General features: G+C 36.0%; 3 long non-coding RNA genes across 9 annotated transcripts; 2 read left to right on the forward strand and 1 right to left on the reverse strand.

The window, feature by feature from the left end:
* Positions 1 to 2,219: 2,219 nt before the first annotated feature.
* On the forward strand, positions 2,220 to 5,325 carry LOC110867910. The gene is made up of 3 exons (XR_002552013.2): positions 2,220 to 2,723; positions 3,667 to 3,756; positions 4,944 to 5,325. It is a non-coding gene; the product is annotated as an uncharacterized LOC110867910 (long non-coding RNA).
* A 1,096-nt stretch (positions 5,326 to 6,421) lies between these two features.
* On the forward strand, positions 6,422 to 11,376 carry LOC110867911. Its single transcript, XR_002552014.2, has 3 exons — positions 6,422 to 8,752; positions 9,696 to 9,785; positions 10,995 to 11,376. It is a non-coding gene; the product is annotated as an uncharacterized LOC110867911 (long non-coding RNA).
* Positions 11,377 to 14,808: 3,432 nt separating this feature from the next.
* On the reverse strand, positions 14,809 to 19,293 carry LOC118480146. Of its 7 annotated transcripts, none has more exons than XR_004861799.1 (10): positions 18,974 to 19,293; positions 18,863 to 18,907; positions 18,705 to 18,761; positions 18,360 to 18,467; positions 18,006 to 18,072; positions 17,821 to 17,914; positions 17,618 to 17,711; positions 15,852 to 16,319; positions 15,696 to 15,768; positions 14,809 to 14,961 (listed from the first exon to the last, which is right to left on the reverse strand). It is a non-coding gene; the product is annotated as an uncharacterized LOC118480146 (long non-coding RNA). The 7 variants fall into 7 exon arrangements; XR_004861796.1 differs by adding an exon at positions 15,395 to 15,585 and having other exon boundaries at positions 18,360 to 18,761; XR_004861800.1 differs by having other exon boundaries at positions 17,618 to 17,706; positions 18,360 to 18,761.
* Positions 19,294 to 21,615: the final 2,322 nt, after the last annotated feature.

Consider the following 21,615-nt stretch of genomic DNA (forward strand, 5'->3'; position numbering starts at 1 on the left):
GACTAAACCTACCGGCTGAACTCGGTGCAGTTCACAACGTCTTCCACGTGTCGAATCTAAAGATGTGTTTGTCAGATGAGACCCTCATAGTTCCTTTGAAGGAACTCACTATCGATGAAGAGTTGCATTTCGTCGAGGAACCTGTTGAAATCACGGACCGGGATGTTAAGGTCCTCAAGAACACTAGAATACCTCTTGTACGAGTTCGTTGGAACTCCCGTCGTGGCCCAGAGTATACCTGGGAACGAGAAGACCAAATGGAACTCAAGTATCCCCAGTTATTCGGAAACCGTGCAACCACTACTGAGGCTGAAGCTACTACAGAATTTCGGGACGAAATTCCAAATCAACGGGGGGATGATATGACACCCCAGGAAAACCAGTAAACGATACACCTTAACTAGCTTCCTCAGTAACCGCATGCTAAATTTCGGGACGAAATTTCTTTCAAGTTGGGGATAATGTGACAACTCGAGTTTCCGAGATTCCACTTTCGCATTTATTACACGTTCACTGTTTGCTTAGTGCTTACTTACACAATTTGTTTGCTTTGTAACTGTATACGTTTTGATTTGATAAAGTGTATTGTGATTGTTGCATGGTTATGTGTTATTTTACGAATGATTTGACAAATACATGAACTTGGTGATGAAACGGTAAATTATATGTAGTGTGTGTGTTTTGTGTAAAGGATGATACTTAGGGGTGTTTAGTGGTAATAATGAAAATAAAACAAAACCCCTTAACCCTAAATCATTCTCACCAATTTCAATCATACGTCACTTCAAATCATTCTCTCTACAATCATTTCTCTCATCATTCTTGACTGCACAAGTTCTCTTGCATCAATCTTGATCTTCCAATCCATCTAGAATCAATCCAAGGTAAATGTGGATTGTTTGTTGTTAATCATTGGTTATTTGATTTCTTGCAAACCCTAGTTCTCCAAATAATGGTCCTGTGTTTATTGATCAATTCTGATTATTGTGAAATGGTTTATGATTCGTTGTGTAATCACTTGCCTGACACCAAGATGCTTGATATGATAGAGATGTTTGATTGTTGATTAGATTACAGCATTGCCAAAGTATGAAGATTAGGGTTTTGATCGTAGTCTGCAAATGTAACTGTTCCATTGATTCTGTAAAATGGTTTTGGAATTCACGCATGTTGAAAACTCTGAGTTTTATTTGATTGTATGGTCTGAGTTTTACACTTGATGTGTGGTCCGAATTTCTAATAGACTTGTGGTCTGAATTTTTAAGTAAGGAATGCATGGTCTGAACTTTGTGAAGATGATAGGTCTGAATTTTATGAGGATTGTAAGGGTCCGAATTTTGTGAGGTTTATGAAGGTCCGAATTTCATTTAAATTGCTTGGTCTGAATTTCATTTAAATTGCTTGGTCCGAATTTCATTTAAATTGTAATGGTCTGATTTTTAATTATTTGGTTGGTCCGAGTTTTAGTTATGAACATGGTCCGACTTATGCAAAGGGTATTAGGTCCGAGTTTTATTAAGGGGATGCCTAGTCCGACTTTTGTAATGTTGAGTGGTCCGACTTTTGTGGTATGTGTATAGTCCGAGTTTCATGATGCTTTACATAGTCCAAGTTTTATGTGTGAAGCATGATCTGAGTTTTATGTTAATTCAGTTAAGCATGTCAACTCTGTTAAGTTAAGTTGATTAATTCTGTTAATCAATTAACTCTGTTAACTCTATTTATTCAGTTAGCTTATTAGTTCTATTAGATGCTAACTTTGTTAAGTGTGTTATTGGATGATTATATTGGAATAAACTGCAATAGACAAGGTACATGAATGGCATGAAATTGATTAACTGCTTATGCGGTACATGAGGTTAACTGCCAAGCACTTTGTGACATAGTTTGCATGTGAAATTTGACCAACATGAACTGACTGTGTGTAAATGCATTACCTTAGGCCTTGATTGATTGATCGATTGATTGATTACCTTCGAGCACATAGTTAGCATACCGAGCAAACCAAGGTGAGTTCACACTCTTACCAAGGCATGGGATTCCCGGTGGGTAGGGAATGGGATTGAAGGAAAAGGATTGATGAATTATTTGAATTACACTGTTACTAGACTATCTACCATTGTCCTCGGGTTAAGCAGGACACTTACGTAAAACCTGCGTAAACTGTAACACCCCAAAAACAGGTTTATTAATTATAATAAAGTAACTGAAAATAAACGGGTAAAATACGGTAGTGATAAAAATAAACCCAGTAAATATTAGGATCTAAATAAGTAAGCCTAATATTAACTAAAAAGTGAATCAAAGCTTTGGAGGAAATAAAGCTTATAAAAGACCCGAGGTAACGGGGTGTATGTAACACCCTAAAACATAAATCCTTTTATTATAAATCCGACGTTGATATTAACGAGATAAACTAACTAGTGATAAAACTAACCTAGTTAGATAAGAGTTTAGTGATAATAAATTAGAGTGTTAGAAACACCCAAATAAAAACCTCATGAAAGTAGGAGGGTTAAAAGTGCCAAGTATGAAACAAGTTTTATTAAACACAAATAAAATAAAAATCCAACACACACACTGGTGTGTGGATCGACCAGAACGCAGAAGGGGGTTTTCCAAAACCCTAACTCACCCAAAAATTCACAAATTGAAGGTCAAGATCAATTCCAAAACGAAATCCGAGCCTAGATTGGTGATCTCCATTACAAGGGGGTCATAAGGTATGTGAAATTTGATAGAAAATCTCTACTTGAAATTCTGATGAACTTAGAGAATTTAGAAATTTTTGATGCATGATTGTTATATGGATGAAATAGGAACATAGTAGTGTCTAGGAGTAAACCCTAGACAAGTATATGTTAAAATCATGCTAAGCTCAAGTAGATTCAGATTTTTGTTGATATTAAATTCATGTATGAGATGTTTTTAGGGTTTTGATTGCTAAAAATTAGTGTTATGATGTCAAGAACATGCTTAAACTGAAAGCTGAATTCAAACAGCTCCTGATCAGAATTTACAGCCGACTTGTATTGGCTGTAACCTGAACAAAACGTGATAAAAACGTGTGTTTCTTGAGTCTAAAAGGTAATTCCAGGAAATATCTTTAAAACCCCACTAGAATCGCATTTTTTCGACGAAAATTGAGCGTTTTATGAATTTTTCCGTATCAAAGGTTCAAGCTGTGTTTTCTTGCAGAATTTGCAGCCCATTACGAATGTCATAACTCAATTTAGTTATTTAGTTATGGTCTCAAATTGTTACTGTAGATAGTTTTAAGCGATTAGAAGAATCGCCAATTGGAATTTCGTCAATCGGATAAACGAGGAATTTTTAATGAATTTTTCCGTAAGCTGCAGTCAGAAGTGACGAATCTGATTGCAGCTTAGTAAATGAATTTTTATAAATTTTTGGTAGAGAGTTGGACTCTAAAAATTTAACACAAGGATAACCCCTCCGAGGGGCACGTCTCATAAAAATATTGTAATTTTTGCAAGCTCGTAAGTATAGTAAACGGACGTCCCCAAACAGTATATTTTCAGTGAAATAAGCTATACATGTTAATGAATGATCAATGCAAGTTGAATATGAAATTATGCAAATGTATGCTCCTTATCAAGTACAATGATGTATGCTAACAAGAATGTGTTGATGATAACCTGAAAGCGTAGGAGCCATGTCAATATGGACACGAGCATGGAAGGGCAATGGGTCAAAGCTAAAAACGGAAGCTATGCATGAACTCGGACGCACGAGGTAAGTGATTTCTGTAATCACGTCTTATTTTATTTAAGTAAAGTAGCGTTAGTTGATTAAGCATGATGATGTTTGAAGTTTCATATGGTTTTGGTCGTATGAAATTGGTAATTTTAGCTTAGTAGACCGAATGGGACAATATAAAGTTGTAATGATATGACGAATAATGTCTAAGTAATGGCTACGGTATGTAACCGGGTAATGGGTAAAATTGCACATAAGTGCACCAACCGAGAATGGGGACTTAGGTTAATGGGTCAAAGTGAAGGTATACTTTAGCACGGAACGTTTGTACAAGCAATGTCGATAGTATTTCATGTGCCCGGTTAGTGTAAGGTGTTATAACATTAACATTATGTGAGCCTTAAGTGTAAACATATGAGTTGTTGATAAATGCATGACGGGTCGAATAATTCGTAATGAATAATAAGCCGAAAATGTATAAGTTAAGAATTTCCTTATAAGTTCACATAATAGAATGTTAGCTTACAATCATGTAGGAAGAAACGAGAGGTTAATCGGGTAAACGGTTTAAAAGCTATGCAAGTTTTGTGCGTGCGAACGACAAAAACAACACAGCAGAAAAATGGCAAAACTAGAGGCCGTCGCCGACGCCCCTATGGGCCGTCGCCGACGCCTTGTGCATTTTCAGTTTTCTCCGACGCCTAATTTTCCTGTCTACGGAGGTTTCTGGCTACGCGAAAAACTAATAGCCGTCGCCGACGCCCTATAGGGCCGTCGCCGACGGCCTCCACATGTTTAAAATGCTGAAATTTGTTAATTAAGTTATTTTGTGTACCGTAAGCTTCGGTATATTAACCGTGGTCTACGACAGGTCTCCCAAATATAATTTTGAATGTTTCCTTGATGTTTTTGGATCATAAATCCAAGTCTAAGCACTCCATAATTAATGTACAAGTATGATAAGTGAATGCGAATAAGTTAATCAAGAATTGAATGTAAGTAAGTATGTGTAGACATGATTATGTAAGCATGTAGTTATGTATATAGGTAAGTAGATGTGTAGATATGTAGGTGCGTATGATTAGACGTATGAATATACGAATGCACGAAGTAGGATTTATCGCCTATGAAAAGAATGGGACAGGTATGCATGTATACATGGTTTCAATACGTTTGAGTATGGACGTTACTAATGATGTGCTTGAGATTGGAATGTAATGCAGGAATGAGAACGTCAGACTCTTGTAGAATTGAAGCCGAACCTGGAAGCCGAACTCGAAACAAAGGAATCCGAGAGGATAGTCGAATGAATCAAAGTTTATGTTGTTGAATGTTATATGATTTTTAATTGTACCAGATTATTGTTGTATGATGTTGTCAATGACTAATGGTTAAGTTGTATGTGATGTCCACAGGTACTACACGGATTTCTTCTACCACTATCGAAGATAAGCGGGCATAGATCGAGTCGAATAACAAGGATTGTACGGAAAGAACGATTACGTAGTCTTAATTTTGTAACGCATTAATTTGTAAAAAGGGAAGTGAATTTTGTAAGCTTCTTCTTGAATGTGTGTATTGTTTTAAGATCGTAAAGAAATTTTTTTTAAGCTATTTTTCCGCTGCGTTATCTTTAAGTTCTTACACGATGATCTTACAGGGAATCGTTCTTATTACGAACGGGTCATGCCCGAATTTTTCTTAAATAATAGTATGGTAATATTACTTTTCGGATTAAGAAATATGGGCGTTACAAGTTGGTATCAGAGCCCTGGTTTGAGGGAAATCAAGTATGAGGAGGCAAATACTTGAACTCAAACCTGTGTGCTCTTGTGACAAGGAACCCGTACAATCCAAGACTCGATCAAGATCTAAAGGTAGAAGCAAATGTAAGTATGAATTTAAGTATGCTTATGAAGAAACTAACATTATGCTGTGTGTAAGATAAGCATAGTTGTTTGGATGAGGATGATTCACGACTGCGGTCTCCGACCGACACCAAGACACGCAGTAAGATAAATTGGTGCCAGGTACGTAGATTCAATATATGTAAGTACATGTAATGGTAAAACCTATCAACAGAAGAAGAATTTTAAATGAAAGATAATAATGGGATAGTAATGAAGTTTTGAAAATGCTACACGTGCCGAAACTTAATTCTTCGGACATAAGGTGGCGATTACACGAAGACACGAAACTAGTATGTGGATCGTGTACCTGGCCAGTACACAAGAAACATATGACGTTCGTGAGACCGTGATAATTGTTACAGGTATGTCCGCTAGAACTAGGTAGTAGGTGGACGTGGGGGTGAAGATGAGTGTAAGACTTTCAGGAATGAAAGCATGAATGATGTGCTAGAATCCGCGAGACGGATTCGAAGCATGAAAGGAATGAAAGCATGAATGATGTGCTAGAATCCGCGAGACGGATTCGAAGCATGAAAGGAATGAAAGCATGAATGATGTGCTAGAATCCGCGAGACGGATTCGAAGCATGAAAGGAATGAAAGCATGAATGATGTGCTAGAATCCGCGAGACGGATTCCAAGCATGAAAGGAATGAAAGCATGAATGATGTGCTAGAATCCGCGAGACGGATTCGAAGCATGAAAGGAATGAAAGCATGAATGATCTGCTAGAATCCGCGAGACGGATTTGAAGCATGAAAGGAATGAAAGCATGAATGATATGTTAGAAACCGTGAGACGGATTCAAAGCATAGAAGGCAATGAATTATAAGAATGAAAGGTTTAAATTCGTAAGTAATTACGTACCAAACAATAAGTATTCTTTAGAAAGTGGATATTACTTAAGTTATGTTTTGAACTTCTATCTATATAAATATTTATGTGAATACGTTGTATGCAAGATGGTTGAGATGTATAAATGAGTCATACGGGTCAAATGGGGATTGCCATTGAACCCGATATTTAATGTTTTAAATTGTCAAGTCTTATAATTGTAGGCGAACATAATGCATGATCATCCAATGCCACAGATTGGAAAGAAATAACCATCGTAAGTTATGGATAACGAGTCAAAGGCTTCGATTCGCGCAAGGTATGTACAAATTTATGCTTTCTTTTGAGTAGGGGCTTATAGCTCGACTAGAGAGGGATGTGCCAGAAATGGGTAGTTGGTAGACATATGGTCAGAATGTAGTTTACAATTGGATTTCCGAACAAGTTAAACAAAGTAAGTGATAGTTGCTAAGCAGGTATTAGTAAAGTTAGCATGAAGTATTTGATTTACTATGTAGGTAAAGCCAATGTAAGCTATTGTAGTAGCAAGAAACCTTAGCTGAAAGAAATAAGCTGTGAGCAAGTTACATGAAAGGTATATTACTAAATGACTCTTGTGGGTCAAAATGAATTACGGGCTACGACCCGAACAATAACTTAAGTATGGACGGGAAGGGTAAGTTTTGCAAGAAGAACGGAAAGGATGTATTAAAGTACTTGTATGTAAGCATGAATGGAAAGGAATACAATCGTGTATTTCATTACATCCATGATAATTAAGAAACGTTAGTTAGACCTTGGAAAGCCAACTGTAATGGGTCGGTGAAATAATTAACAAAATGAAGGAATTGTGGGTGTTTATAACACTAAACAGAATAAATTGGAAAGAATGTAATAATGATAAGTACCAACGGAAAATGCTAACCTTGATGCTAGGTTTGTTGGCCATGTTCATTTAAACAAGATATTGTTAGAAGGAAGCCCATGAGCGGAAGCCATTCATGAAAGGAAGGGAATCGAACCAGCCTTGACACGGACTCATTCAGAAGCGGGCCAATCCGGTTTGCAGATCGTTAAGTTATACAATGAAGGTGAGGTTAGTAAAATGTTAAATTCTAGATTGAAAGGTAAGAATCTGTGAATTATTTGTACATATGAATGAAATGAATGGTAGGACAAATATAGTATAGTATGAAATAACCGACTAGCAATGGTCATCTTTAGAAAGTATTTATGTCAATAAGAGGAAGATTTAAGGACCCTGAATGAAAACTTGGAACTAGTTGATTAATGCTCATATGTTGCTCTTTGCACGACATGCCGGTTTAGTATAAGGAAGTAATGTGAAAGATTAAATATAAGGTTAGACATAAGGTTGTAAGTAGTTCAAGTGGCGGTAGAAAAGTAGATTAATGATTGATCCTCATAACAAGTACGGATAACGAGATTTAAAAATGATAGTTATGTTAGAATGTTGATGCTTGGATGTTTACGGTAATGCGTACTATCATACGCTCACTTCACATAGGGACATGAAGGAACCTAGAAAGGATGTTAGTTTCAAATTATGGAATATGGGATGTGTCACAAACGTCAATTCCTCACAACATACTTATGTAAGTCGTCCAATTTAACATGAATGAATAAACGAACGAAGAGTAAGACTAGACGGGTTATAGAAGGAATGAAAGAGGTTTCAGGGACGAAACCTTCTTTAAGGGGGGTAGACTTGTAACACCCCAAAAACGGGTTTATTAATTATAATAAAGTAACTGAAAATAAACGGGTAAAATACGGTAGTGATAAAAATAAACCCAGTAAATATTAGGATCTAAATAAGTAAGCCTAATATTAACTAAAAAGTGAATCAAAGCTTTGGAGGAAATAAAGCTTATAAAAGACCCGAGGTAACGGGGTGTATGTAACACCCTAAAACATAAATCCTTTTATTATAAATCCGACGTTGATATTAACGAGATAAACTAACTAGTGATAAAACTAACCTAGTTAGATAAGAGTTTAGTGATAATAAATTAGAGTGTTAGAAACACCCAAATAAAAACCTCATGAAAGTAGGAGGGTTAAAAGTGCCAAGTATGAAACAAGTTTTATTAAACACAAATAAAATAAAAATCCAACACACACACTGGTGTGTGGATCGACCAGAACGCAGAAGGGGGTTTTCCAAAACCCTAACTCACCCAAAAATTCACAAATTGAAGGTCAAGATCAATTCCAAAACGAAATCTAAGCCTAGATTGGTGATCTCCATTACAAGGGGGTCATAAGGTATGTGAAATTTGATAGAAAATCTCTACTTGAAATTCTGATGAACTTAGAGAATTTAGAAATTTTTGATGCATGATTGTTATATGGATGAAATAGGAACATAGTAGTGTCTAGGAGTAAACCCTAGACAAGTATATGTTAAAATCATGCTAAGCTCAAGTAGATTCAGATTTTTGTTGATATTAAATTCATGTATGAGATGTTTTTAGGGTTTTGATTGCTAAAAATTAGTGTTATGATGTCAAGAACATGCTTAAACTGAAAGCTGAATTCAAACAGCTCCTGATCAGAATTTACAGCCGACTTGTATTGGCTGTAACCTGAACAAAACGTGATAAAAACGTGTGTTTCTTGAGTCTAAAAGGTAATTCCAGGAAATATCTTTAAAACCCCACTAGAATCGCATTTTTTCGACGAAAATTGAGCGTTTTATGAATTTTTCCGTATCAAAGGTTCAAGCTGTGTTTTCTTGCAGAATTTGCAGCCCATTACGAATGTCATAACTCAATTTAGTAATTTAGTTATGGTCTCAAATTGTTACTGTAGATAGTTTTAAGCGATTAGAAGAATCGCCAATTGGAATTTCGTCAATCGGATAAACGAGGAATTTTTAATGAATTTTTCCGTAAGCTGCAGTCAGAAGTGACGAATCTGATTGCAGCTTAGTAAATGAATTTTTATAAATTTTTGGTAGAGAGTTGGACTCTAAAAATTTAACACAAGGATAGCCCCTCCGAGGGGCACGTCTCATAAAAATATTGTAATTTTTGCAAGCTCGTAAGTATAGTAAACGGACGTCCCCAAACAGTATATTTTCAGTGAAATAAGCTATACATGTTAATGAATGATCAATGCAAGTTGAATATGAAATTATGCAAATGTATGCTCCTTATCAAGTACAATGATGTATGCTAACAAGAATGTGTTGATGATAACCTGAAAGCGTAGGAGCCATGTCAATATGGACACGAGCATGGAAGGGCAATGGGTCAAAGCTAAAAACGGAAGCTATGCATGAACTCGGACGCACGAGGTAAGTGATTTCTGTAATCACGTCTTATTTTATTTAAGTAAAGTAGCGTTAGTTGATTAAGCATGATGATGTTTGAAGTTTCATATGGTTTTGGTCGTATGAAATTGGTAATTTTAGCTTAGTAGACCGAATGGGACAATATAAAGTTGTAATGATATGACGAATAATGTCTAAGTAATGGCTACGGTATGTAACCGGGTAATGGGTAAAATTGCACATAAGTGCACCAACCGAGAATGGGGACTTAGGTTAATGGGTCAAAGTGAAGGTATACTTTAGCACGGAACGTTTGTACAAGCAATGTCGATAGTATTTCATGTGCCCGGTTAGTGTAAGGTGTTATAACATTAACATTATGTGAGCCTTAAGTGTAAACATATGAGTTGTTGATAAATGCATGACGGGTCGAATAATTCGTAATGAATAATAAGCCGAAAATGTATAAGTTAAGAATTTCCTTATAAGTTCACATAATAGAATGTTAGCTTACAATCATGTAGGAAGAAACGAGAGGTTAATCGGGTAAACGGTTTAAAAGCTATGCAAGTTTTGTGCGTGCGAACGACAAAAACAACACAGCAGAAAAATGGCAAAACTAGAGGCCGTCGCCGACGCCCCTATGGGCCGTCGCCGACGCCCCTATGGGCCGTCGCCGACGCCTTGTGCATTTTCAGTTTTCTCCGACGCCTAATTTTCCTGTCTACGGAGGTTTCTGGCTACGCGAAAAACTAATAGCCGTCGCCGACGCCCTATAGGGCCGTCGCCGACGGCCTCCACATGTTTAAAATGCTGAAATTTGTTAATTAAGTTATTTTGTGTACCGTAAGCTTCGGTATATTAACCGTGGTCTACGACAGGTCTCCCAAATATAATTTTGAATGTTTCCTTGATGTTTTTGGATCATAAATCCAAGTCTAAGCACTCCATAATTAATGTACAAGTATGATAAGTGAATGCGAATAAGTTAATCAAGAATTGAATGTAAGTAAGTATGTGTAGACATGATTATGTAAGCATGTAGTTATGTATATAGGTAAGTAGATGTGTAGATATGTAGGTGCGTATGATTAGACGTATGAATATACGAATGCACGAAGTAGGATTTATCGCCTATGAAAAGAATGGGACAGGTATGCATGTATACATGGTTTCAATACGTTTGAGTATGGACGTTACTAATGATGTGCTTGAGATTGGAATGTAATGCAGGAATGAGAACGTCAGACTCTTGTAGAATTGAAGCCGAACCTGGAAGCCGAACTCGAAACAAAGGAATCCGAGAGGATAGTCGAATGAATCAAAGTTTATGTTGTTGAATGTTATATGATTTTTAATTGTACCAGATTATTGTTGTATGATGTTGTCAATGACTAATGGTTAAGTTGTATGTGATGTCCACAGGTACTACACGGATTTCTTCTACCACTATCGAAGATAAGCGGGCATAGATCGAGTCGAATAACAAGGATTGTACGGAAAGAACGGTTACGTAGTCTTAATTTTGTAACGCATTAATTTGTAAAAAGGGAAGTGAATTTTGTAAGCTTCTTCTTGAATGTGTGTATTGTTTTAAGATCGTAAAGAAATTTTTTTTAAGCTATTTTTCCGCTGCGTTATCTTTAAGTTCTTACACGATGATCTTACAGGGAATCGTTCTTATTACGAACGGGTCATGCCCGAATTTTTCTTAAATAATAGTATGGTAATATTACTTTTCGGATTAAGAAATATGGGCGTTACATAAACTCACACATGCTACTGTCTTCCGGGGTCAGGAAGGACACTTACGTAAAACCTATGTAAACCCCACGCGTACTACTGTCTTCGGGTAAAGAAGGACACTTACGTAAAACCTACGTAAACCTTGTACGTATTACTGTTCTCGGGTTAAGAAGAACACTTATGGTTACGAATAGTCTAGTGTATATGCAACTATGGGAAGCCCCCACTAATAGAACATACTATCGGCCTAGCAGAGCCACATGTTACGAAACAAACTTACTATTACAAACTCACTTACTGTGAACTCGCTCAACTAGTTGTTGACCCTCTGTTACATGCCTTGCAGGTCGTTAGGTATACATGGAGCTTGCACTGGGAGGCGCGGTCGTTGTGGACAAGGATCGTGAATGCTTTGATTAAACATTATGACATTACATACTTTATTTATGTTGGGCTTTTACTCATATGCTTCCGCTAAACGTTGAATTTACACTTATGTTTTGAACACCTTTCATATGGATTGGTTTGGTTAAATTACATTTACTTTTACTATTTACATTGTTCTATATGATTGGTGGCTTGATCCTGGTCAGTCACGCTCCCAAGCGGTGATACTCCGCAGGTGGATTTTGGGGGTGTGACATAAACTTCCACATTTTTATATATATATAGTCCCTCTGGTCCAAATAATTTGGCATATTTGAGAGTTGATTGGACACGTGTTGCCATATTATTTGCTTATGAATTTCCGAAGTGTTACACTTAACACTATAAATTGTGAACCAAACGGGTTCCCGGGAACCCCTTGCTTAGCTGTAAATCTGCCCCTGACTGAAACCCCCAAATTTTGAAAATGCGAAAGAAGAAAGTGGCTGCACCTTTGAGGATCAAGTCATGGATGATATATTTACGAATAAGACCTTTCTTTCCACAATCAGCAAACACTCACCATGTTTTATGCATCATTTCACTGGCTTTATCCCCTCCTCCTCACCTCTTTGGTTTGCTTCATATTTATGTCCAACTTTGGAGGTGTTTGGGATTCCTTCTCAAAAAGGACTTATCAACTTATATAAGTTACAAGTTACAAATACTAACTTCTCAAAAACAACTTCTAACACACAAAAACATCTTAAATAAACTAACCTAAACACTGTAAAAACAACTTATTAACTTTTATAAGTCAATAAGTTATAAGTTTCTCCAAAATAAGCTAACCCAAACACCCTCTTTCATCTTACCTATCTAAATTTAAACATATTATTTCTTACCTTATTCGTTAACGTAAAACCATTCTTGCATTTAGCTTAGGTTATAGGGTTTGGTCATGATCGTCATGATTCTCCACGTTAGAATACAACAGTAAAGAGTTAATTTCCCTCTTAGTCCCTGTGGTTTGGTCGTTTTGCAAGTTTAATTCAAAAGTTTGAAACGTTGTCATTTTAGTCCAAATAGTTTCAAATGTTGCCATTTTACTCCACTAGGTTAACTTCATCCATAATTTCTGTTAACAAGAAGGTCAATTTGGTCATTGTATATGGCATAATTGCCCTTCTAGTTAACAAAATTACATATAAAATGACCGAATTGCCCTTCACTTTAATAGAAAAATGGATGAAGTAACCCAGTGGACTAAAATGGCAACGTTTGAAACTATTTGGACTAAAATGGCAATGTTTCAAACCTTTGGACTAAACTGGCAAAATGACCCAAACCACACGGACTAAAATGGCATTTAAGTCAACATTAAATAAATTCACTCAAAGTCAATTCTTATATACTACTATTATTTTATTATTATTATTAAAATACAACATTAAAACATTACTTTCTAAGGTTGGGTGTAACCGGGTAACACCCCGATGATGTGATACTGAAGGGGGCGCTAAACATCGCCCAATAGGGTGTTAAAGCGGTGTTACAGGGGGCGTCAACCCCATAACCGACATGAAAGCATTGGGAGTGTTGACGAGCTCACCCATCGCCAACGGTTGAATTCTAATTTAAAAAAAAGGATTTATTAAGTTTAGACTTATATACCAAACCATCTATTTTACATACCCGATACACCGTAACCCAACTCTCTTATTTTACTCAATATTTATAAAAACCTTTTATGTATTAAAAAAGTGAATAACCTACACTCCTCATTTTTGGCTTCCAAGATCAAATAATTATTTTTGCGACTTGTTTGGGGATCCAACTTTTACGTTATGACATCCGTGACCAAATCAGGTCAAACCTTGAGCCTGACTTTGACTTCAATCACGATTTGATAGATTTTGTGAGACTACAATGTAATACTATAGTTAGTCACTAGTCATATTTTCTAGAGTAAAGTACACGAATGGTCATTGTGGTTTACTAAAATTTTGGATTTGATCTCCCGCTTTCCAAAAATACACGGATGGTCACTGTGTTTTTTCACTTTGTAACACATTTAGTCTCTAGCCAACATTGCAACTGATGTTCGTGCTCGTGCCTCAACAATTTGCTGCCTTTTCACCCAATCATCTTTTGTTTCCATTCTCAAAAAGTTCCTCACTTCAATCAGTCTATACAAAATGCATAATGTTAGTACAACCCTCAACTGAACATTTTATAGAACACAGGGGCGCAACTTAAGAGGGGCCGGGGGCGCCCAACCTCCCGAACTTTTCGCTCAGTAAAATTATATATGTAGTTTTCGTATAAAATTTGTTGGGTATATACGTTTTCGACCCCCCGTCTTCATTGTCAAGCTTTGCCACTGATCGAACACTAGTCATGCAACAAATTTGGTTCCTTCAAAATAACAAATCCTAATGTCTAGAAGTAAAGCTTTTGGGTTTGCATATTACCTTAACACAAACGAATATGTGTGAGTATATTTATATGGGGGTTTGCATATTACCTTAACATAAACGAATATGTGTGAGTATATATATATACTCGCTTAAGACCCCGTGTGTTACACGGGTTTGTAAAAGAAATTTCTTCATTAATACCGCTGACATTAAATATTATACTTTTATACACGTTAAAACACAAACGAATATATTAGATTACAACGACAAATTGAAATACATGAATATGCGACGATCAGAGTTCGTTGAAAATCTCTTTATAAACATCAATACCCCTATTTGGCTCGAAATTAAACCAATAACAAACAATTCGTACATATCAAATCGTACCCCTATTTCGCTCGAAATTAAACCAATAACCCAAAGCATGAGATGCACCTCATGCTTTGGATTATAACATGTACCCACATATCAATATACAATATACGAACAATGTTAAATATTCTCTACAAAACTACACCAAAAGAATGACTCTGATAATTGGAGATTGTTTATATAGAGCTTCTACACAAAAAAAAAATAATACCTGAATGTATTAGCTTTAGCCTTTGTTTAAGACTCATTACCTACACTTACCTCAACTGGACCTTGTAGAGAACTCATCATGCCTATTATGAAATACAAAAATAAACCAATAAGAAGTCAACAAAACTTGACACATAAACTACATGTAAATACATATACATATATTACTATAGCCTTGAAAACACAGGTCCTACATAAGAAGTGTAACAACTTTACCATAACTTCATCATCATTTTAAAAGATAAGTTGATATTCATGAAGAGGTTCAAAGTAAGTATCGTGAAATTTGAAATCTATATACAAATTAAAGTACACTTAGATAGAATATGGCAAATAACAATTTACAATCCAATCAATTAGATATAACAATTTATATTTATAATCTAATCAATTAGCAAATAGCATCTCTAGATTGAGATACAAACTTTGACAACAAAAAATAAAATTAACTAAACTGAAGATAGTGAGGATATAGAAACCTAAAGTCACGAAATTAGACCCACAATATTTTTTTACCTTCCATTATAAAAATGGCTTTGCTAGATCCAATTTGATAATTTAGATTCTTTTTGTTCCATAAGTGAGCTTGGCATTTCATCGATAATCGGTTCCTCCATTTGGGCCACCCATAATTATCTTTCCCTCTATTAATACCATTTGTTTGTTCAACAGCCTTTTTTATTCGAACCCAGCCCCATAACATGAACCTGATAGTGCACATCGAGCCCAACATACCCAATATTATTTATAATATACTTGTGTACCCAATCCCATCCCTTATTCGCCTAGTCCAAATGGATAAAATAAATTAGGATACCTTTTTATGTGCTTCATCGTTAAGGTCTTTTAGGCCAGGCCAATCCAAATTAGCAATACACAACTTCATAGGCCTGCAATTAATTTCCAGGTCCCAAGCTCAAAAAGATAACACTATAATTACAGCCCAAAGTTTGAAAACACCAATCGTGCTTACATTCATTAGTCTCGATCCAATGTTGGGCCGGCGAACTTGGACCAGGCCACTCAATTAACCCCGCACACACTCACAATATAATAACCAGCCCACAAATGTGCACTTTTATTCCTGACTTCCATTAGCCTGCTCGCAAAACTCTGACCCGTCTTGGACTGCATCTTAATTTCTTTTGCTTGAATTTCTTTTGGTCTTCTTTTACCCAACTCATATTGTAACCATTGTGCCACCTTCTTTTACCATATATTAACTAATCAGGTGTGATAAAGGCTATAGAACTTTTAACAAATCAAGTGTGATGACCATCTCTTTCTAGTTTCTTAACAACATAATGGACCAACAAAGCATGCTACCAATCTTAGTTCATGAAATGGAACCTCTAAATGAACAGTTTAACTGACTCATTTAGCTTGTAAAGATTATACAAAAAAACATATTTTGCTCGAACAGCTAGTTGTTGCCACAAGCCTGCAAATACAATTTGACCCAAACTAAAGTCAGATGACTTAGCATTCCTCTATCACAACTTTGTAAAAAAATTAAGAAAAAAATAAAGGCAAATTTATTGGTGCAAATAAGCTAAGATTCCTAAACAAAGCATATATATGAACATTCTACGAAATCCTTTTCAATCCTTTAATCACAATATACATGCATGAAACTTATGTTCTAAATTCTAATGCCAATAGAAGTTGCAGATCATTAGGCGTTTGAGCAAATTCCATCAAACGTCTTCTTGTTATGGGTCACAATTTGGGTATTAAGAGGTCACAAAAAATTGTTTTACTACATGATTTTCAATATAATTTGTAGGGTTCAATCATCATCAGCCTCAAGATCGCTAAATGAAATGTCTTCATTAGTTCCAAATTGAACACCAGGTCCAACATATCCATTTAGTTCTAAGTATTCATGGATTCACTTATGAACCCATTTGACCCATTTAACTTGTTCTCTTCTGAGCTAATTTTTTTATTTGACCCATCTGGAATAAAAATAAATAAATAAATAAATTACAAATTAATAAGAAAATGGATTAAAATTGCAAGAATTGTCACCTTTAGTATGAACAATAGCGTCAGTCATTCCTATAGAAAAAACAATATAATATGTTTAGTTCTAAACACTAAAAGATCTTACCTCCAATCCTTTCATAGAAGTTAGCCGAATGCTCTACAAACTGAGCTTCTTAATACATTTCAATCCACATCAGTTGATGGACTTCATATGCTTGCGATCTAACGATAGCTATTGTAAGTTTGCCTAGAATCCTTAGAATGTACAGGTCTTCCTATTTAAAAATGTACAGGTCTTTTCAAAATCAAATAGAATCCTTAGAAAATTTTAGTGTATAGTGTGGCTATTGAAAACACATGTAAATTTAAGGGATGATTTTTTTAGGTTTATATAAACTTAAAGAAGACCTGAAATTTATTATTATAGAGGTTTTAGCTAGGCGGTGTCTTCCAAGATACAGCAAGCCGAAAAAGCAAAATAGAATGAAATAAAAACTTTCTACAAATATAAATGTATTACCTTCTATTCTCCTATAAAATGAGTTAGAACAACTAAATACAATAATGCAACAGTTGGTTCACTATTTGGCATTCTTAAGCATTTAATAAACATGAACCAAATTGAAATATGATATAAAATCCAAAAAGTGCATTAGATTCTAATCATAAGTTTATAACAAAGTTGAAAGAGTAAAATTATAGTAAAAGATAACAGAGATCATTAATTTAAGTTCAGAGCAACCAACCAACCTGAGTTGAATCAGATATCCACAGCGTCCACAGCAGGACAAAATCACCACCATAAATAATATCATTTATATCTCCAAGAGTTCCATTTGCTTCACTAAAACCAACACCACGAGCCTCAGCAAACGAACCCGAACCCTTCCTCAACACATATTTGAAATAACCATATATATCATATATAATCACAGTGGTTGTTCGTTTGTTACCTTAATTGCCACACGGAGTTGACTGGAGACCAATGATTCATACTAGATAACAATCGAACGGAACAAATCAAGTAGCAGCAACCGTCGCGGACCACTGTGTACATTGCCGGAAAATTTTTAAAGACACAAAATTTCAGATCTTACAATAGTCGGCTAAAGAAGAAAGAGGTACCTTTAAACCATACCTGGATTGTGAATCAGACGGACTTGAACCAAAAGTAACAAACAATTCGTACATATCAAATCGTACCCCTATTTCACTCGAAATTAAACCAATAACCCAATCAATCGTTGAAAAAACACACTCAAAACTTTTCAGCATCAAAATAACTAATATGTTAATGTTTTTCATAATATCCTTTATGTTATCAAGGTTTTGTCACCAGAAGAGTGTACCTATTCAACCTAAATGTGTCGTAGTTTTATTCAGCTATTCGAGCATATATGAACAGAAAATTAGCTGAACTAATCAGTGTGCATCATGAATACAAAAGCGGGCAAAAAGGAAAAATCATAAAGATGGAAAAAAAGATACCTACCTTGTTGTGATTGCGTGAAGAAAAGACCAAGAATGGCTAATATAATCTCAGACCCTGAATTTGCAATTGAGCAGCAAAAAACTGCAGGGTGGTCCATACCTGAATAACCTGCAGAAAATACACCAAACCTTTCCATGTGCATAACAGAGCAACTTAAAAAATATGATTTGTAGAACCGTTTTCAAAAAACTTAATGGGCAACAAAACACAAACTTAACTTGATTAATAAACATTTTCATAAACCTCATACCGTATTATCCTTTTTAACGCTAGCAAGCAGTGGTTAGAGCATCTCAGCAAGAATTTCAGAAAATCTTGAAGAACAACAACAAACATATAACTAACCTCGGATTCTTCAAAGAGTAAAAAAGTTTCAAAATTGTCAGCCCGCTTCTTCAAATTCTGGTGATGATAAGCAATTTAGTAACAAAATTCAAAAATTAAAATCAATATTACCTTCAAGCGTTAAAGTTGAAGGTTATGCAGACCAAATCAATAGATACCGCTGTCAGATCTGTATCAGTGATGATCTTTTTGTTGATTCCACCCTAAATTGGTAAACATATAAATGATTAAGATCGTATGTTCAAAATAAATGATACAACGATTGTTACCTGGATGCCAAACATCAGAATAGGATAACAAATCGAGACGGAATCGAGTAACTTTCTTTGTTATGGAGGAACTGCTGGGAGGAAAATAGCGACGATTAATGAAGAACAAACTGGTAGAGGAAAAAACCTAGGGAGGAAAAAGCGATGATTGATGAATTAGGGTTGTGAATCGTATTGTGGAAGGGGGAAGCGTGTGAGAAAGTAGAAGATTTTCAAGTGATTGGTGATTGATTGTGGTTTCCATATGAAGAGCAGCGGTTTCAAAATCGAATGAAGGGGAATTGAGAAAACCCTTTTGCCGCTTATGAAAGTGAAGGAGAATAGAGAGAAAAGACATATTGGCGCTCAAAACCTAATTATCTGGCTAAATAGCAATGCCACATCAGCAGGTGATGTGGCTAAGGAGAATTCTTTTAGTATAGTATATAGATGGGATTATAGACACACTTTTTGAAATATCACACATCCACTTTCAAAGTCTAACTTTGATCAAGATGTAAAACAAAAAAGATATCATGTAATAAGCAAAATATACAAACGAAAGAAGCAACACCTTAACAGTGAGTAGTAGTCTTTGCCTGTATTGTGGATGAAGATGAATGTAGGGCATAGACGCATAGTTGATGGCTGGTGAAGACTGTAATATATCCATCTATCAATGGAGGTGGTGGAAAACAAAATGACAATAACGGAGAGCAGACGACGATGGCAACACTAATTGCTGTAGTGATGATGTAACAAACTCAAGACACATCTCGAATCTCTTGATCAATAACTACATACTCCAGTATTTTATTTTTTATTTATAAATATATTATGCATGTATGTAACTATGAAAGAAAAGTAAAAAACAAGAATAAAAAATTAAGGAAACCGAAATTGAATTGATAAGAAATAAGATCAATCAACTGCTTATTATAATAACTAGGTTTATCACACCGCCGCGTTGCGGCTAACTTCTTTTGTTATTTAGTCTGTGTTTACATGTGTTTTGAAATCACTACGAGCGCGTTGCGAACGGAACCACTGACAAGAATAAAAAGAAAATATAGAAAAATTATTTAGTCTGTGTTTACATGTGTTTTGAAATCACTACAACGGAACCGCTGGCAATAATAAAAAGAAAATATAGAAAAAAACACTAAAAAAATTTAATATGTTGGTTAAAAGGCATATACAAAATAAATAAAAAAACACTACTTTTGGTAAATAGTTTTTCCTTTAATACTACTTTAGGAAAAAAAAAACTCCATATAACTCCGACATAGGGGTGTGCAAAAAATCGAATTAATCGACTCATAACTAAATTGGCGGATAAAACCAAATTGGCCGATAAAACCAAATTGAAAAAGACGAACCATATAAAAAACCAGTGGGTCGGTTAATTGTTTTTCTGAAAACCAAAAGTAGCTGGTAGGGGTGTTCATCGGGTTTTTTCTTCGGGTTTCGGGTTTTTCAGGTCGGGTTGTTCGGGTTTTTGTCTAGGAAAATTTGACCCGATAACCGATCCATTTAAAGTTCGGGTTAGTCGGTTTTGGGTTATTTGGGTTCGGGTTAGTTCGGGTCGGGTTGTTCGGTTTTCGGGTTTAGATGTAAAATGAAAAATTAATGTTTTTTTACAAGATATCATCAAAATTCATATTGCTACTTTAAAAATATCATCAAAGTTCAAACATTATTTGACAGTATGCTATTATAATATTTACAAGTCCCAAAACTTAATGTTTGAGTAAATTACACAGATTGTCCTTTAATTATACCCTAAATTGCAGTCCTTGCCCTTTCCCTTTAATTTGTGCAGGCCATGTCCTTTAAATAACAAATTTTCACACTCCTTGTCCTTTGCTCCAAACCCCATCCAACAACCCAGTTAAATGCACCCATGTGCCTCTCACATGATGGGTAAAATTGTAATTTACCCTCCACCTACCTTTTAAAACCTCTGGAGTCTTTCTTCCTCCCTGCAACCTAACATACACACATAAATAGATAATCAGAACTTCATCTTTTCCATTTGAAGCACAAAATCGGCCATCACCCACCTCCACTCGATCTATCCTTCCTATTTCTCTTCTCTTCGTATGACCGGCAATACACAGGCCAGCCGCTGGCGCCGGTAGCCCGATCGGCTTCACACACACCCAACCCTCACCTCTTACACCCCCCTCACACCCACACCGGACTGGATATGACGGAGATAGAGAGATCGAAGAGAGAGAGAGGCTTGTAGAGAGAGAAACAGCGAGAGAGAGAGCGATTGGGATGGAGAAGTAGTGCCGGTCACCCCTTTATGGTGGTGCGGCGATGTGCAGAGGACGGAGTCGTCGCTCCGGTGACCAGAAACGCCGCTACGACGGCGGTGGAGCTTTTCACCGACAGATTTTCCGGTAAATCCCCTCACCTCTCGTTCCTTTTTTTCTCTATTTTGCTGATAAGCGAGTATGTGGTAATAATAGATGCTGTTGATGATGATGATGGAGGCTGATGGTGGTGATGACGGCGGCTGCGTCGCGGCCATCTGCGGTGGTGGACGCTGGTGGCAGTGGTGGTGGTTGTTTACAGCTCGGGTTCGGGTATAGGGCTCCAGATTCGTTAGTTCAGATTCGGGTGATGTTTAAGCGGAGGATAAATTACAATTTTAC

Source organism: Helianthus annuus, chromosome 7 (assembly GCF_002127325.2).
Source record: "Helianthus annuus cultivar XRQ/B chromosome 7, HanXRQr2.0-SUNRISE, whole genome shotgun sequence".
Classification (NCBI taxonomy): Eukaryota; Viridiplantae; Streptophyta; class Magnoliopsida; order Asterales; family Asteraceae; genus Helianthus; species Helianthus annuus.